Consider the following 20,007-nt stretch of genomic DNA (forward strand, 5'->3'; position numbering starts at 1 on the left):
GAGCTCAGTACTTGCAGCAGAAAATTCCTCCCTGGTGCTGTCACTGGATCAGCTGAACTGATGTTACTTTGCAGCAGGAGGGAATGTCCTACAGCTTCCGGCTCGCTGTACTTACTAGGGCAATAAGGGCTGGATTTGCAAAGCAGGCCTTAAAGACAAGCTTCTGGAGAGCTTAAATAAGCAGCATCATGAAGCTTCAGCCCTACAAGACAGCAAAGCCCCCTGATCAGGGTTCAGACCAACAGTTATCTTCTCCTAATCCTGAGAAAGGCCATAGTCTGAATTCAGCTATGAACTATACAAAGTTCAGAGAGGCTTGCAACTAGGCACAGGGATTCACGTGCATTGCTAGAGAGCATGGAAGATCACTAGCAAAGTAGAGGCTTTCCTTATGCCTACTTAAAGAAAAGATTGCTCACTGCATTCCTTTCTCGCTACATTGGTTTAATAACCAAACTCCTATGATAATAATAGTAAAATAATAGTAAAAATTATGACGTAAAATGTTTCTAGAGGGTGAAATTCTCTTTTTTCTATACAATATTGCTCATTCATACCTATCTATCAGTTCAAAAAAAAATACTATTTAAACCCATCAAAATATAAACAGCATTGCATCATCACAAAATGTTTAAAAAACCCAGAGTATTGGAAGTCTGCAGATTTAGTTGCAGCCAACTTTAAAGTGTAGTTTTTCTCTTTGCACTTATCCTGCTTTTACAATATAGCCAATTAGAACAGATTAGGGCCTTTCTGAGGTAAGTATAGTGAATATTTAAAAGACACCAAGTTACATATTGTTCAACAACCTGACTGCATAATGAAATGTATATTTTGTTCCTAGTTTAGGAGAACTTACTCCTGTGCCACAAAAAATTCCTTAATAAGTGTAGAGTATCATGACTGGGAATTCACTGAGGTAGCTCTTCTGGCTTTGGGGAAAGTAAATGTCTTGTGAAATTAAACAAACAGTATCCTGTTTGGCTAATTTGGGAGTGGTGCTGATAGGCTCTTAAAGAATTCCTGTGCAGCTCCATTTTTCCTAAAAGAATGTTAGCCATGACATGGGAGCCTCTGGGATACGTGAGAAAGTATGAGATACAGGAAGAAGGAAAGGAAAGGTTTTTTTTAAAAAACAAAACACAAAACCCACCCCCCCCACCCCCCCCAAAATCCCCAAAACCTGGAGGATGCTATCACCTCCACAGAAAAACAGAATCTTGAGGTTCCATTTACATGAAAATGTCCAATTAATAAGCTTTGTTTATATCAAGATGACCCTGTATCCATGGGGCTGAACTGGCTGATGGTGATTTAATTTTTTTTTCCTTGTAGAGAGAATATGAAAAGTACAGACACGTGTAAACATGCTTGCTATATCTTTCATTAATAGTTTCAATTGCTTGGAAATTTCTGTTCCAGCTGGCTAAGAAAGATAGGCTTGGAAATCAAATAGCTTGTATAGTATCTCCCTCTAACTGATACGTGAAGAAAGACTGTATACAAATTATTTTTGTGCACTGTAAAAAGAAGGCAGCACAAAATTTGCTTTTCTGATATAATACCTATTCTGTGATGTTACTTGTTACCTTTTTTTTTGTTTTTCACCACAGCAGCTATCTCATCTGTCTCATTAACAAACGGTGCTGGAACTCCCTAGCAGCAGTTTTACTTGCTTCTGGGCAGTACCTACTGCACTAATTTTGAATTCTGTTCATTTAATCAGGTTCCTTAGAAAATCAAGACAGCCAACATGAACCAGAGAAGGATATACTGTTTTTGAAATCCACTACTCCTAACAGTAAGTGATGTTGCACTTCAGGCTTACTGGCAGTATAGTATATTTCCCCAGAGCAAGGCTAGAACCTGTTTATATCATGATGCTTCTGTCATGTCATATATCCCCTGACATAGGCAGAAATTTTTCTTGAGAAGGACCTGCTTTTTGCGCATGGATTGGGCTAGTCAAAGGGAGTTCACACTGTTGATTCTGCTAACAGACAGAAGGGCAAGTGGATATATTAATTTGGAAAAACTTCAAACATACCCTTCGAGTTACTTTTCCTTTTTTTTTTTTTTTAAAAGGAATATGCAGGAAATGACACCTAACTTTATGCTACAACTGGTTCTGCCAGTTCTATGAAAACTTGCCTCTTAAAAGATGATTAAGGATTCAAATTAGGTCAAAGTGAACTCATAGGCCTGTATGTGTCATTTGAAGAGTGGATTGTTGCCTCATAGGCAGCCAAATATAAATAAAATACAAACTAATTTCTCCAAGGTCTCTGAGACCTCTGCAGCCCTTGTAAAACTGAAAGGTTCATTTTGGACAAAGAGAGCAGCATATCATCAAAATATAGGAAACTGGAAACATCTGTATTCATGTGGAAAACAAATAATACAATACTGATGAAATTAGGCAGGTTTTACCACTACAGTTAGTGTATTTTATCCTGTAAGGACCTCTGAGAGCTTTGTACTAAGGGAGCTGAGGGACAATATTTCTAAGAGTAGCATATAAGTGGAAAAACTTCCCCTGAGGGAACTGGTCATACATGCTCCAGCCATAAGGCAAGAGAAGGCCCTAAAATAGAAGGTAGGAATCCTGATGGTCAGTTCTCTGCACAGCTCAGCAGGCAGCAAATGAGTACAGAAATACCCCTGAACATGCCAGTCATGCTTAATAAATACACGCTGCAACACTGTAAAGGGGTTTCCGTAACATTTCTAAGGTAACGGTGAAGGCATTTTAGCTTTTATAATTGAGAACTGTGGGATGACTTACTGGAAAATAAAGCTTCAAATTATTCTAAAATTAGTAATTTTCCTCTTAAGAACTAATGTGTTTCTGTCTACTTTGTCAGTCAAGAAATTTGTGAACTCCTTAAGGGTAAAAGTATTTATGGTACAGCCTTCTGCACCTGCCCTGATCTATAATCCAAGGGTCTACTCAGATACCACACCAAATACTAAGAAGCTCATGACCCAACTCATGACCTAAGATCTTAAAATAGTTCTGAGGTCTATTTTTTTTTTTCCCAAGACTCCTTTCACTCTAATTATATTACTGTTATTTCACTACTTTTCAACTAAGCAAACATGTCTCCCAAGGTTTTCTATTGTGTTTCCTTTTTAAATCAGATTTGCTTTTTAGCTGGTAGTTATGAATACTAATGTAATTCTCTGATAAAATAAAACAAGTAATGGAAAGACCAAAAAAAAAAAAAAAGATCACTTTTGGTAAGATGTTTTCCCACATCCTTCTTTTTATAGCTTCAGAGAGTTATAGGCCAAAAAAGATAAATAGATCATTTGAAACTGTTTACCTGTACTTATACATTGTTGGATTTACGTTCCACTCAGTGAAGTCTCTATTGAAGTCACTTACTTGAATTTGACTACAGTAATCTGGTGTTTAAAAGAATAGTCTTGCAAAAAACCACCCAGTCCACTTTGATTTAAAGCATGCTATTGTGAAAGAGAAAAGAATGCTGAAGAGAACAAGTAACAGAAAAAGGCAAGTAATATGTAATGTGGGAGAAAGAAAAAAGAAAGACTGAAATCAAGTGTATCCAAACTGCAAAGAACCGTGAACCAACAAATCCAAAAGGAAGTGACTCTCTCCTGGTCAAAGAGTCCAGTTATAACCTTATACTAGTGCAGAAATTGCATGAATTTTGTGCATCTCCTCTGATTTACACTATGCCAAATTATATCAGACCCATTCTACTGAATGCCAGGTGAGAAAAAAGTTGTAGAAGGACCCACTGTCCTGGACAACAAGGCAGCCTATGCCCTCAGAAGACATAGTTCTGTCCTTGTTAAGAAGTTCATTTGCCAATGCTTTTAGTTATATATAGATAAATACACTATCGTCGTAACATCTACTGCCACTTCTGGTGAAGTACAGCTTTGCAGTTTTGTCAGGGATTCTTTTTTTTTCCTGGCAGAACAAAGAACAGTTACCATTACATATCCTTAACAGATTTATGTTACTGATCTTGTTGGTACAGCAACATACAATGACTGTAAATAGTGGAACAGAGCAGGAATGTAAAAAAGGAGACAAGAAACCTAATGATATTTCTTATGTCCACCCCTTCACACAACAGTACAGAGGGAGATGCTCTAGAGATGTATCATGGCAGACAGCTATTTCCTTTCTCTTGGCTGCAACTGGGAAAACCGAAAGTGTGTTAGGGATGTCGTGAAATCATATATCAGAGTCCATAGCTGGGAATGTACAGCAGTAGCAACTCCTGCAGCACAGGCAGCTAGAAAAGAAACAGCTGCTCCAGTAAGTGAATCAGCAGAAGCTTCTGGGCTGTACATGTGAGCGCTCCTCTCCTGCCAGGAATTAGTTTCTGTTTTGTGGAGGTTCTCAGTTGTCACACAATGAGGTATCAATCTGAATTCAGATAGGATGTAGGAAAACATGTCCACATTCATGCAGCCTAAATTCAACATACCTGCCTATGACTGATGACCTAGGAAACTAGACAGAAGTCTTCAGAGATTCCTTGCCAAGAAGAAATACCAGCATGGGGGATTTCTGCTGTGTGAATCTGGCTCTGGGAAAAGCAAATTTTCTGACAGCAAATAAAGCTATCATTACACTTGATTTTCAGCAATTATTCCATTTCAATCAAACTGTGTGTATAGCTCAAGAAAATAAGCAAGTAACTGAACTGTCAAAATGCATTATATAAGCCTACAAGGTAAAGAGGTTACTTCTGGAAGACAGTAACGTTTCTTACCTGATCTGAATATTCACCTTTCTGGTGGGAAGATCCTGAGAATCTAACTGACTGTGCCTTTAAACAGCGTAAATTTTTGTCAACAGCTAAACCTACCAGGTATGCCATCAAGACAACACCCACTGGGGAACAACAAAAAAACAAAATTAAAAAATAAAAGAAAAATTCTCTACTGAAACCTAGAGAAGTTTTTTCTCTGATTTGTTCTGAGTCTTTTTTCTGGGAGGAGAGAAAGGGAAGAAAGATGCATACAGCCTTATTCTATAATCAAGCATTCATCACGCAGCAGAACAAATAATATGTTATCCACTTCACTTCTGGCCTTATATTTGTACAGCCTGAAACTTGCTGCCACAGCAAGAGAACTGTGAAAGTGTTTAGTCTCAGTTCAGGAAATAAGAGCGTAACCCAGGTGCTAACTCTGTCCTTCAGACATCTATCTCCATGTATCCCATAACCTTAACTGTTCTTTTCCTTTTCCTTTCTCTTTGCAACTCTGCAACCTTTCACTAATTACTTGGCAGTTAATGCTTTTCTAGTTAAAGACTAAAGATTAGATTGAATTTTTTCTAGTTAAAGAACTTACTTGATGTTCCCATTAGTCTTCATGCTATTTTTACTATGGAAAGCTGTTTGGACAGAATTCATGGGTCCGTATAATTTACAGTTACATACTCCTCCCTGCCCCAATGAAATAGAAAAAAAAAATAATTCCCAGATCATTTTCCCAGAATTAATCCTGATTTGAAGGTACTTCCCTCAACCCTCAGAAGACATACTTTTATGTCCCAACATAAGAACAAAGTTACCAGATGCAAAGGGAGTATCTGAAATAACAAGTTGTCAAACTCCATGAAAAATACCATTTTTCTTCAGAAACAAATGATCTTTGAGTTAGTTAAAATTATCTTACCTACCATAATGCCAAAATGAATGGCTTTTCCTTTCCTCGGGAAAGCTACACAAGAATGTTGGATACAAGACTGCCATGGGATTGCCGTACAACAGCCCTTGGGTAATAGCAGAGACAACAGCCTCTGCATGCCCATCACAAAGGTACTGTAATAGTTAATGCAGTGTATCACAACATGCATATTTCAGCATGCAGATGGCAGTTTCAAGCATTAAGATCACTGCAGATCATTAGAGCTCACAGCTCTTTTTCATTCTGAAGGTAAAATGGCCTCTGTATTTAAAATTTCCAAGCCATTTTTACCGAGCAACAGATTGTTTTTCAAATCTGTCTAGAACCCAGTGTCACACCTCTCCCAGCTGTAACAACGGTTAGCAAAACAGCAGCTTGCAGGTGCCAACAATAAAACCGTTTGAAGTGGTAATCCTCTGCATGTCAATGTGTTTAACATTCATCTCAACCATCCCATGGTCTGCATGAATTGTTAATCAAGCAGAATTGAAAACTGGCACTCAAATGGCATAGCTGCTACAGCTGGATAACAGGCTAGGAGCCAGCCAGAAGCTAAAGTTACATTAGAAGCTATTTTAATATTCATTTGTCTACAGGGACAACAAGCTTAGCAAACAATTGGACTTTTACTAGAGCCCTCTGCCAGAGTGACTCTTGAGAGTTCATGGCTGAAGTTAACATTTTACAAAGAATCAACTGCACACTTTTCCAGTGCAGCCAACAGTGAACTTAACCAGAGGCAGAACTCCCCAGTGGCCTTTTTGCAGAAGTTTTACTTTGTTGATTACAATTTTACTTCAGCTGTTTATGAGAAAGGATGATAATTTCTAACAGAGGCTGTATGACTTTATGTTCCACTTCTGACACTAGCATATCAAACACAAACCCTGACAAAGCTGAAGGCTGCTCACAGCTTTTCTTCCTGACCATGCAGCTCTAGAGTAAAGGCTTCAAAACTACAACTGCTGAGAGTCAGTGAGATTTAGATATTCTGGAGTCTTTTATCTGGGCTATAGAGATGAGTGGGACTGCATATTCTCACTCATTTCATCACCGATGGAATGAGATTCTTCATGTCAACAGCTACACCTTCTAAAGACCTTGTTGAAAACTGACAACTGCTACAAGTCTAAGTTGTGTAACACAGAGGCAGTTTTTAGGTTCCTGACAAGTTGCCAGTTCAACTTTTGTATAGGCAGCTTTTAGTTTTTGCTATTGCCCCTCATAGCCTGAATGGTTTTCAAGGCAAGATCTGGCCAGTGTTTGCTCATCTGCTCCTGCTTTTATTAATAAAGCAGATATGTGCCATGTGCACACTGATGCCAAGGAAACATTAAGGAAAAAAGGGTGAATTTTTAAACATTTTACTAATATATTTGAATTTGAGCATATAAGTTGTATTTTAAGATCTATTGGCTTGCTGAAATAAATCCTGTGTCAGAAGCTGGGGTTCATGCTGAGCAGCTGAACCTTAACTTGCATTGGAAAAGCAATCCACCATGCTTCTGTCAGGGATGTTGCACAAAACAGAATTGTTACACACATTATTTTCCTAGCAAAAGCAGAGCATTAATTTCATTCTGTTGTTCTCCACAACCGCGCAATCAGAAAAGTGTATCATGCACATCACACAAGCCCTTCTTGTTCACACTAAGTACTTTCCAAATTACTTTGCTGTAAAGCAAGATATAGGTGCCTCTTTCTATAATAGTCCAGAGTATAAATGCATTTCCTGTACTCAAGGCAATGACATGTTTAAAACTTACTGGTATTGTTATTATTTATTTTTTCCCTTCCTACTGCATCACTTATTACCAGGTTCACTTTGCAGATCCTTTGGGCATGTATGTATCATATAATGAGCACCTTGTAAAAATCCCCAAGCAAATGTTAAACAAGTCAGTGTCAGAACTGAAAGAAGTTTAGCTGCATTAGTACACAAAGGTATACAGGCTAATTAGCACTTACAGCACTGCCAGGACCAAACTCTGCTTAGTATCGCTGCATGATATTATGCTGCCCAATGCAGAATCAGCAGCTTGCTTGCAGCTAAAGCTGGGATTGCTAGTATGGGGTTCTTCTCTGCAGAGTAGACCTGACCATTGTTTTCTCTAATTAAACAGGGCATCTGCAGGACTTCTCTGTTCTGCAAAATACAACCTCAGGATGGATGTATAGGAAAAACACCTAGTTCTGGCTGTTGAGTGCTCTACAAACAGGGAGGATAATATACTCCTGCACCATATGTTAAAAATAGAAATAATAAAAGGTAACTTGGTCTGAAATGTTATGTATGGGATATTTAATTTTAGTGAAAAATATATTTTAAAACAAAAACAATGGGATCCTTCTGCCTCCAGTCCGAGGTGAATTAATTCTCAGTATTAGCATAGGAGCTTGATGTTGAGAATAAGCTCTTTGTATTTCTTTTTACCCTTTTTGAACTTTGTATCACTTTAAGTTTCACCCTTTCCTGCACGCAGTTTATTTTGTTTAACAACTGGTTTTCAAAGCATGAAAACCTTAAGCTCTCAAGAATTCTGACAACCTTGTGGGGTTTTCCCCCTAAATAAATAATTTATTCAAATAAATGAGAATGCCAAGCTTCATAAGAGCTTTGGATCTTTTTTTAAAATTTCAATATGGTAAACTAAGGACAAATGTAACTGTTCTGATGGATTGGATTCTAAAAATATTACATACTTTTCTTAATTAAAAGAGAAATTTTATAAAAGCTCATGTAACATTGCAGAGATCAGAAGGAAGGAATGAATTCTATTCTAAGTAAAAGCTTGTCACTGATTCACAGTTGGTACCTTTGCCATGTCGCTTACCTGCTTTGTGCCTCTGGTTCTGAGTCTGTATATTGTGAAAAAGTTTGAAACTGGTTAAAAAATTGCTATCTGTGAAGCAGTGAGAAGTGTAGACAAACTAAGTATATTGCCATCTTCCACTACGCTGCTTGTTATCAAGGATATATCCTAATTATTTCTGGCAATCTATACAGCACATTTTAGCATCAGTATCAAGGGGAGAGGGAGAAAATTTTACTAAAAAAATAAGAAATCAGCACGAAGTATCATTAAAATCACTGGGACTAGAAACCATATGGAATCACACCAGTTCCTTTAACAGAGTCTGGTCTTTGAGATAATACAGCTGGTGACAAAAGGCTTAGACTAACAAGGCATTAAACGACCAAGCCAGACTCTGGTCAGCTTTGCCACACACTATCCGAGCAATCTCTGACAAAGCAAACATACTCTGGGTCTCAGTAATCAGTGATTATGGTACTGCTCTATCTCTTTTATGATTCAAATATGAGCACTCATCCCTCAGTGCTTTTGTTTTCTCAGATCTTAGGGCAACAGAACCCCATTTTGCACCACAGACAGCATAACAGTAATAAGTAATGCTGTAAGTTCACAAGCAATGTACAAAGCAAAACTGAGTCCCAGAATAGTGGATTCTTTGTTACCTCAGGGCAAGTTTTTTGTCTGAACTTACTTACAAAAAAATTACAGGGTTTATGTTACTCAGTACTGGAATTCAGCATAGAACCCACGCTGTTTATTTTTAAAGCAAAACTAGACACTCAAGATAAAAAGAAAAATGAACAAGTCACTGAGTGATTTTCCCTGCCAGCCGAGTGTTTCGCAGCTCACAAAATCTTGTGAACCCTCCATTTAGGAGTCCTTAACTTATAAGTAAGAAAAATTCCTAATTTTCTTTTTCTTAATCTCTCTCTACATTAAGATAGATATTTTCTTAACATTCTAAACATTCTCCCTCTTCCAAGTTGCCTTATTAAATTGTCATGAGTCATTAAGTCAAATTAAGTATTTGCTATGTAAAACCTAAATTTTTCTTCCCCAGACTAGCAGAAATTTGGCAGTAGAAACATGTCTGCAAGAGCATTGAGACTAGATCAATTTCTGCTGCTACTGTCTTCACAATAGGGCATTTACTCCAGAAACAGTTGAAAACCTATCTGTTGGAAGACAGTGACGATGACTGGGGAAAGATGATGACTATGAGGACATCATGGGGTGCTAAATTTATATTACACGTGGGCATAGAAAGCACTGAGGACCGAATATATAACCATGATACAGTTTTCCAGAAGTTCCCAAAAAACCCCTCAACTGCTATCAAAAGTCAATAAGCATAATCAGCTATAGGCTTTGGCAAATACCTAACTGAATGAAAAGACAAAAATGAGGAAGAATAAGCCTACGACTACACTTTTATCTGTCCCTATCATCGGCTGTGATAAAGTGCAAAAACATAACAACACAAATAGGTTTGCTGAAGAGAGGCAGAATGGGGGCAAGGTAGGAGGCAGAGTCCTGCAACCCCTGTTAGTTCCCTAAATATTCCCACTGAAACCAGAGGTATGTTAGGAATCTCTACCTTCAAAAACACAATGTCTTTTTCCTACTTAAAAATGGCCAAATGGATTGAATTCAAATTTAAGGGGAAAAAAAAAATCCTGGACTGCATCTTTTAATGCCAAGTTTCTGCCTGGAACAAATTTTTGTGATTGCATATTAATCTCCTGATAACAGCATAGAAATGTTGACAGCTGTAATAGTTATTCATACTGGTCCTTTACTTTCACAGAGTTGCTAAAATCTTGTATTTAGTTATCCACACCTAATTATCATGCCAAAATTTAAAAATAAATAAATAAATCACCACTCCATTAATTTTCAAGAAAAAGATCCAGTATCTGTCTGTAACACCAACATGGGTGATCTTTGGCCACAACCCCCCCAAGCTCTTTGTCAGTACAATGCAAAAACACAGGACTGGGTGAAACCCTTTTGCATTCAGTGACACTGGTGGCACAGAGGCATCTCGTTCCACTGCGAGCCAGCTGCTCCCAATGGAGAAAGGGCCTCACCGCTCTATTTCTGCCTTTGAAAATCTGCACATAACCTAATTCAGCATCCTGCATTTACAGGTGTTGACTGCATCTCCCATAGAAGTTTGTGGTATATAAATTAGCCAAAAATACTGCTGGAAACAACAGTTCATCAGAATAAAGGACTCGAAGACACTGCAAGTTTTTCATTTGAAAAACTCAGTGTAAGTCAATTTTAGCCTGTAGCTGGGGAGGCAGGTGACATTTGATAATCAGCAGGGAGTTTTCCAAGGTTGCTGACAGTCCCCTTGAGAATACCTGATTCAGAGTTCTTTTTAGATGAGGTTTTGGTGTACTTCACTAGAACTGCCTTAACATATGCAACTTAACTACAATGTTGCCATTTAACTATACGGACTGGTAAAACCAGGTATTTCTTTACTTACTACAGGTGGCTTAAGGTTGGAAACAGGAAAATGAGCGTACAGTGTTAAAGCTATCACGCAAGCAAGTTTAATAAAACAATGTGGAGGGCCAATAGTCTTTCCTTCTTCATCACTAACTAGTTTCAAAGCACACCCAAAGGAGCAGGGGACGCAGAGCTTGTGGGGAGGAACTGCATCAGTGTCCATTACTTGGGGATAGGAATTTCCAGATTTCAGACTGAGCTGATAGAGAAAGCAGGAGCAGGATGGAAGGGGGTACACCAAAGGCAGATTTTAACTGGCAACCATCTGGGATGTTAATGGATAGTTTGACTGAACCAAATTAAATAGCTTCCAGCAGAAACTCAATTATAATAACGTAATTTTTTTTCTGAATACAAGCTATAGATGATGCAGTGAGGGTTGAAGATTCAATACCTTAGATGTTATAATTCCAAATCGTAGAGTACAATAGAATACACACTATTTTAACTTGTCTTTGTTAACACAGAGCACCAGGGTAAACCAAAACCAAACCAAAAATTAAGCAGCCCTCCCTTGGTGGAATTGTAACTAAATCTTTTACAGAGGAGTTTACCACAGGATAGTGCAACTGAAATCTGAAAGGTCTGCAGGACTATATACATTACTACAAAGTAAAACTGTTTTCTTCCTGTTTACCATTGTTATTTTAACACCACCAATATTCTAAAATATCATAAAAGATCTTTACTTTTTTTTTCACTCTGATGGAAATTTCAAAAATCTGTATTTTTTTTCCCAATTTGATTAAATTTTATTTTGAAACTTTTCTACAGAAAAGAAAGAATTCTGGAACGGGGTTTCTGTTGACAAACAGGCCAACAATGATTATGTGTTCTGATTTGACTGTGAAGGGAGAAATCATATTAAAACAGAATTTTGAAAAACATTAAAAAATTAGGAAGCTCATCATCAAAGAATATTGATTCTAAAAAATATGAAATTATTCTTATTCATAATCCTAAATTCAGAATGATTAAAAGACTTTAGACTCAGCTACTTCGACAATGACAACTTATTCTCAGAAATTGTTAAAGATTTCCCAGTTAAATGTTCTCTGCTGTAATTTTAACTGGGTAGAAATGAGAAAAGTGGACAGACTAACATCAGGCAAATTCTTTACTTTTCAGAGAGAAGTAATGTACTTCGGAAAAAATGTTCTGAATTTCACCTATTAATAATTAAATATAATTGCTCATGGGGGCTAATCATTGACAGTTTTGTTAAAATTTCTATTCATTGGGCTGATGAGCTTAGAAAGGTTAACACTCAAGTGGAAAAGAAAATAATTACAAAATTAAAAGACTATTGGAAAGTGAAAAGGGTACCTTCACTTGTATTAGTGGCTTCAGTTCTGGTGAGCAAGTGTGCAAAAGCAAAGCCTGAGGAGAGACTGATAAGGGAACTAGATGAAGGAAAGGAAAAACTTCTCTTTGAAAAAAAGCACGGATGAAAGGAACATAAATGTTTATTTTAGAAAGGAGACTAACAACAATTAGGCTACATAAAAATAATAACTGGTGCAGGAAAAAAGTCAGGATTTTCTTTTTTGGCTATTCTCATGTTGACAGAAAAATGAGACATTCAGTAAAGAGCTGGAATACAGAAATTTAAAAATGGATGAAAAGAAAACATGGATAAAACATGATTTATCCACAAAACTTACTGCTGCAGATAAAAATGAGCCTAATACTTCAGCAGATACAAATTAGGGCCAGTTATGAGATCACCAGGAATTCAAACACCATGGGAATTCTGCACAGCACAGTTTTTTTAGCCCTCCATGCCACCCCTTTCCCCCCTCCAAAGAAACAAAATCAAACCAAAGACTCACACAGAATATAGAGTCCCATGCTTCAGGGAGGAAAATCAGTGATTAAAAAGAAATCTAAACCACAGGTAGGTTATGTCAGAACTGTACTTCACAGATTTGGGGTATTCTCTTTGAAACATCTGGCTCTAGCTGTAGAGACAGACTTCTGGACTACATTCCTCCGAATTAGCATGGCAAGTTTAACTTTTGCCTTTATATTGTGTGTATTTTACTTTTCTGTCTCCGTATCTATTAGAGACACAGTCTAAGCTTCCTGTGTTTATGGAATGTCTGCAAAAACCACTAGTTTTTTTGGGTGGGGAAAACTGACCACAAGTGCTGAATGTTCAGAGGTTGTCTCAAAATTCATCTGATGATTAGAAACAGGCTTTGGGAACAGAAATCTTTCTCTCTTCTTTCCCCAAAATCAGTGTGCTGATTTAAATGCATGCATTTTTTAAAAGGAAGATGAGTTGTTTGTTTTGTTGGGGTTTTTTGTTGTTTTTGTTTGTTCATTTTTTAATAAAGGAGAAATGGAGGAATTTTTCATTTTTTCCTAGTAGCAAGAACTTGGATTGTGTCAGCTTTGAACTTTGCTAGTTCTGTTTCATTTGTGTTTGGACCTCAGTTGGGCATCTTCTCCTACTGTGCACACACATGCAAATAATCTTCAGCATTTTCTGTGGAGAAGAAGAAATAGCAAGCAAAAACCCAAATGCTCTCCCACTCTGCCCAAAATGCTAACTCTTTCACCAGATTTTGAAAAAGAACCATCACATCGGCTTAGGTCTCTCCCTTTCTTATACGCTTTGACCAGAGAAGTGAGAATTGAGTGAAGTCTGGAGTAGCACTTGCTAGAACCACAGTCCAACCTCCTCAGCAAAAAAAGAGGAGCACCAATGCTGCAATGATTCCCACCCACTGGATATCCCCTTGAAACCAGAGTGAGTTTCACTACAGCAACCTCTAGCAAGGCAATGCTGTTAGCCTTACTGTAGAACTGAAGAGCTCAGGTGCATAAAAGCAAAACCACTTACCTACTGTAGAAATTCTCCTGAGAGAAGAGACTTATACTCAGGTCTTCTAAATATGAAAACAGTGATCCAGCTGCTTGAACATCTCTTCCTGGCAGTTCTATTCACTCCCTACCTTGCTTTCATCACTTCTTTATTTAGCTGGAGACTCCAGCCAGATATAGAAAAACATCATGTTATACTGAAAAAATAGCCATTCCTTTTTCCTTTGTAATTTTTTTGACGTAGTGGGAAAGAAAAAAAAAAAAGTAATTTTTCTTTCTAAGGACTCGATAATACAAAGCTCAGCACAGAACTGCTGTAGAACAAATTCTGATGAGAGCATGAGTCCAGTAGCTTTCTTTCCTCATGGCAGCTGATGACATAACAAATCTCAACTACATGCTGCCCACTGTATTTCTTTCTCATTGCAATGAAGATGTGCATCGGACTCTCTAACGAGCTGTAGGGAACATCACTACAAACTAAATTTATAGAGACAAACATGCCCTCTCTCTTCTTTCTCAAAGAGATTTGCTCATCCAAAACAGAGCCAAGGGTTGGCACTTGCCATTTGGCAATTCATGGGTTGCACAATTTAACTCAGGAAGTGAAGAAAATGTTCAACTGAAACAGTAGAGGAATTTTAGGTAGGAAGAATATAGTTACTCGCACTGGACTTCAGCTAGAAGACAGGAGTTATCCCCACTTGCAAAAAATAGTAGGTAGCTTATACTACAAGAGATACTGGATGTGACATGAAACAAAAGTCTCTTAGAATCTTCAGTAATGACATGCCAAGGAAGGAAGACATGGGAATTTCAGCTTCACATTTGCTGTGGGCTCCATTTTCCAACCATTGCTATTACTGTCTTTATTTCTGTAAAAACAGCAAAACATTAACAGTGGTGGAGCTTAATCAACAAAGCACAGAAAATCAGCAGCAATAGTAAAAACTATGGTGCCAAAGCAGTCTAGTTCAATTGCTCAAAACCAGAAGAGGGCTTAAGCACAATAGATCTTACCCTGAAGGTAAAGCACTTTGTGTAGGGCTCTCCTGCTAGGATGGTCCCATATTCCCTTTAACAGTCTTGCAAAAAAGGTTGCAGAAGCCCAAAGTATCATTTGTTAGAAGCTAGGATGAAAGCACCTTTGATTATAAAGGGTGGAGGGTGGGGAAAAGAAAAAATAAAACTAATCCTTCCGTTTTTCAAGTACTGCTTTTTAAAAAGTCAGTTTTACTAAACTCCAGACATTGCTCCCTTAGCAGACTGCCTGTGGAGCCATTCACTAACCAAGGGTATTTTGGAGCAGCTGGTTTCCTTTAATACATGCATATATAAGAAATTGGTGTTATTCCCTCCCTTTCCCACTGCGGCTCATCTTTGAGCTATTCTCAAGTGCCTCGGCCAACTTAATTAGTCCAGTCAAGCCAGGCTCATTTCTCTGGCACCAGCATTTAACAGCTCTGGTCAGCAGACAGATATTTGGAGGTAGGTTTCATGTGGCTTAATTTTGAAATAATGAGAGAGGGAAATTAAAAAGAAAAAAAAAAGGAAAAAAAGAAAAGAAAAAAGAAAAAAGAAAAAAGAAAAAAGAAAAAAGAAAAAAGAAAAAAGAAAAAAGAAAAGAGAAAAGAGAAAAGAGAAAAGAAAAGAGAAAAGAAAAGAGAAAAGAAAAGAAAAGAGAAAAGAAAAGAGAAAAGAAAAGAGAAAAGAAAAGAGAAAAGAAAAAAGGAAAAAGAAAAGAGAAAAGAAAGAAAAGAAAAGAGAAAAGAAAAGAGAAAAGAGAAAAGAGAAGAAAAGAGAAGAAAAGAGAAGAAAAGAGAAGAGAAGAGAAGAGAAGAGAAGAGAAGAGAAGAAAAGAGAAAAAAGAAAAGAGAAAAGAGAAGAGAAGAGAAGAGAAAAGAAAAGAAAGAAAAGAAAAGAAAAGAAAAGAAAAGAAAAGAAAAGAGAAAAGAAAAGAAAAGAAAAGAAAAGAAAAGAAAAGAAAAGAAAAAGAAAGGAAAAGAAAAGAAAAGAAAAAGAAAAGAAAAGAAAAGAAGAGAAAAGAAAAGAAAAGAAAAGAAAAGAAAAGAAAAGAAAAGAAAAGAAAAGAAAAGAAAAGAAAAGAAAAGAAAAGAAAAGAAAAGAAAAAAGAAAAGAAAAGAAAAGAAAAGGCTAGCCTGTGGAGATGGTGCCATCCATCCATTTGAGATGCAAGTAGATTGCAGAGTGACTTGCTCCCACACTTCACACTTTCACTCCTGCAATGCTGGAGCTAATGCAACAACTGACAGCAATAATGGCTGTGTTTTCGTAGCAGTTTGGAGATGTGGAGAGAGACAACAGTTACAGAACAGTATTCCTGGACTATGGCATGCCAGCAGATGCATGCCGTTTTTTTAAATGGCATGAACCCAATACAGTAATTCTTCAACTATATAAGCTACCAATTTATTACGTGAATTTTATTTCCCATTTATAATTATGTGAAAGGATGAGACAGAAAACACTGTGAAGATCACCAATACTCCACAATGGTGAACATGGAATATGTTCACATTCTGTGGTGATGGACAGCAGCATAGACCTCCAATAATGTAATCTTTTTTAACACCTATCAGCCTTCATTCTTACAAACACATTTTTTAGAATACAGGTTTCTTTCAAATACTTGTGCTTCTGAAAAGCATAAGGAAAGAATAATAGAATTATATCTTTAAACTCAAAGGCCTTCACAATGGGAACACAGATTAAAATAATGAGAGATTATTCTTCTGGAACAATAAGAGAGAGAAACCCATGAAAGAAGCACTAATGAAGAAGGGCTACGAAACCAACAATAGGATATATTTGAGGTGATAAATTTTTCAGGGACTTCAATTAGATTATTCCCAAAGAAAAACTGTCTAGTAAACAAAATTATGTATAATTAGATTATCTCATGGTAAGTTCCTGTTGAAAGAAACCAGTTCTGTAACACAATTAGCAATGAAAAGACAAGAGCAGCCCTCCCACCTGTGAACTGGACAGGTTCCACTGAATTTGTCTTCCAAACACAAAACTGTTTCCTTTTGGCTGATGTGAGGGTGATACTATATGTTTTCCAGCAATACAATTAATTTCTTGAAATATCAATAGGATTTTGTGCCAAATAACTTTTTAGTAACTGATGGCTTGAGCAACACAAGATGAGAAATTGTGAAGCCACAATATACTAAAGACCTAATCAGAATATTTCTCTTCATCAAATATACAAGCACAAAATTCTCTTTTGGGATTCAGAGATTTTTATGCCACACTGTTGTTATCCTTAATCAAAGAATTTGGTGGGCAGGATTAACTCAGAGGATTTCTCATTATTCTTAGGGTATAGTGCAGAGCAAATACAATCAAAAGTTCTTTGCTTTGACACTGACTGCAGTTACCTGTTACTCGGGGATGTAACAGGTAAGTAAAGCAGAAAGAAGACACACAAAGGAGACAACAGTGGAGAATTTTGCTAGTAATCTGAAAGCACTCAGAGCCCTTCAGGTACAAAAGTCTCCATATAAAATAATTGGGTATTACATTCAAAGTAGAAGCTACAAAAAATATGTGTATTTAAAATCCTGCTAAAATTGTTAAAAGGTTTTACCCTTAGTGTCTTTTGGATATGGATTGTGTGTTACCGTGTTTTATCAAAACATAAGCTGTTCAGATCTTGGAAGTGGAAAAACTTGCATTGTCCTGGATCACACTGGCTAATAAACTGTGTTTCTCACCACAGATAATATACCTGGAGGAGTGCAGCCTTCTTGTGGCTATGTTGCATCATGCTGTGTGGGTGCATCCTTTGCATTGGACAGGCTGAACATGAGGTTTCACACCCAGCTGACAGTACAAAGCAAACAATGCCAGAGCTGTGCCCCAGGAGAACCTTGTGTTTCCACTGCACTGATTTCCCTCAAGCCAAACCCACACTTTGTATTGCTTTTTAACACCAGTAGGTTGAGTAAAGTGACTTTTAAGCACATGAATGTGGTAGCTAGTTACTTAATGCAGGCTTTGGGACAGACAGCAAATTATAAGGCAAGTTACTGCTCCTCTAATGTGATCCAGATAGCCATAAAAGAAGTCTCACGGGAGCAAGGAGAACAGTGAAAGGAAGACTTGGGCAAAATGCTTAACTCCCCCCCCCCCCCCCCCCAAAAATCTAAAGTTAAGATTAGAGGAGAAATCTATTGGAAAAAAGCACAGCACATGTTCCAATTCTCTATGAATCAGGTATCTTAAATCAAAATGCTGTAAAACAGCATCTCCTGTAGAAGTGTCACAGCTAGATAAGAAAGATGTATCTTGCCCAAGGCTCTTTCCGGCTTAAGATTCTCTAGCAATCCCAGCACTTGATGCAGTGATCCTATGAATTTCCCACAGCAGGCAGTGGGAATGACAAACATTCTTTTCAAGGTTATCCCCAGCAGTGGACCCCTCCTGCAGACTGCTAAAAACAATCCCTTAATCCCCTCCACTCAGTGCTGACCTAAAGGAGCAAAGGATCAAAACACAACCTCTGGAACAACCTTAGCTTGCTCCATAACACCTCACCGCAGGTCAGAGATGTCAAACAGCTCCCTTTGGGTCCTTGCTGTCCTCTAAGGAATGTGCTCTTTATCAGATAAACAAGAAAGCTCCTTTAGAAACGTGTAACACATACATGAGGACTACTGGTCATCCTCCTCATGAGCTCTACACAAAGCAGAAGGCAAAAACTACATGTATACAATCAACTTCCCAAAGCCACATTTTTTCAATGCTTACTGTCTAAATTTCAATCTCCAAATAATTTAATTTCTCAGTTTTCCAAAATGTAGCAGAAGACACTGAAGCAATAACTGCATGAATCCAGAGTTGAAAAAAATAAAACATCTCAAGACTGAAGCAGCAGCAGACTGCTTAACTGTACTGTTCTCCATTTTTAAGCCTTCGAGACATGTTATAAGGCCTAGAACACAAGTGCAGAGGACTCAAGACCACAGAGAGTGATGCAGATTTCCTCCTGTTCCTTCATGCACAGGGTCAGAAGAGAGGAAGAGAATTTAAGCAGTTTTATAAACATAATTAAAATGGCTCTGACAGAAGCCTCTGTTCAACTTGGTTGTCTTCAAGCTAAATAAAGTTGATTCACTTTTAGGAAAACTATGAAGCAGCTGCCTGATTAATTATCCCATTAATTATGTCTCTCTCTAAATTCAGTGGCAGCAATAGAGGCACATAACTGTGGTGGCAAAAAAAAGCCCTTTACTTACTTTGAGGTATTTAAGTTAGCTTCCAGGCTTTGAGGATAATGACTTATCTTTTGGCATAATTTTCTGTTACGCTGTCAGGATTCCCTAGCTATCCACTTTCTTTTTGCTGAAGACAAACTAGAAAACCTGGATCTTTTGAACCAGTTACACGATTTTGATCTGTTTCAGTCAGTTATAGCATACAGAGCCTGTGACAAAGCTCAGGTAAATGAGCAACTACTTCACTAAAAAAAATCCCATACCTGCACATGGAAGAACTCCTCAGTATTCAGACTCCATTCCAAAATGGAATTTGTAGGTGGCTAGTGGGACTCAGGGATGACAGCAGAGAGATCGACAGAAAAGCAGAAGTTAATTCTGAAAAAAAGAAGAGGAATGGAAATGACATGACTGCACTTTTCTCTTGCTTATCATGTTAGTACAGAAGCACACTTTTACATCAGTGTTTTTTAATCCATACTCCCTAGACCACTGGCAGTCTGGGGTAGACAGGAGAAGAAAGTCTGCAAAATAACTGCCAGAAAAAACCCACAAAACAGAACATGCTTATGCACATTGCTATGCACTTACTTGAGGGAGTCACCAAACAAAATGAAGAGCACTATAAATTGCAGAACAATTCAAATTTAGCTTCATTTTTATCATGGTGCCAATGGGTATGGTGTGTCAGATGGTCTTTCTGTTGTTTTTCCAAACAACTTGGTGGTCCTTGGAAAAACAGAAAAACCTGCCCTAGAGCACTATTACATTCTAGGATTTGCCAGCATGCTGGGCAGATCCAGATGAGTGTACCATGTACTCTTAGTACACAGTGTAAATGATGCCACAGAACATAGCTTGCTTTGTCAGTTCAAGGGAGCGTACAGCCATGCCATGACTCTGCTGCACCCCTGCAG

Source organism: Balearica regulorum, chromosome 12 (assembly GCF_011004875.1).
Source record: "Balearica regulorum gibbericeps isolate bBalReg1 chromosome 12, bBalReg1.pri, whole genome shotgun sequence".
Lineage (NCBI taxonomy): Eukaryota > Metazoa > Chordata > Aves > Gruiformes > Gruidae > Balearica > Balearica regulorum.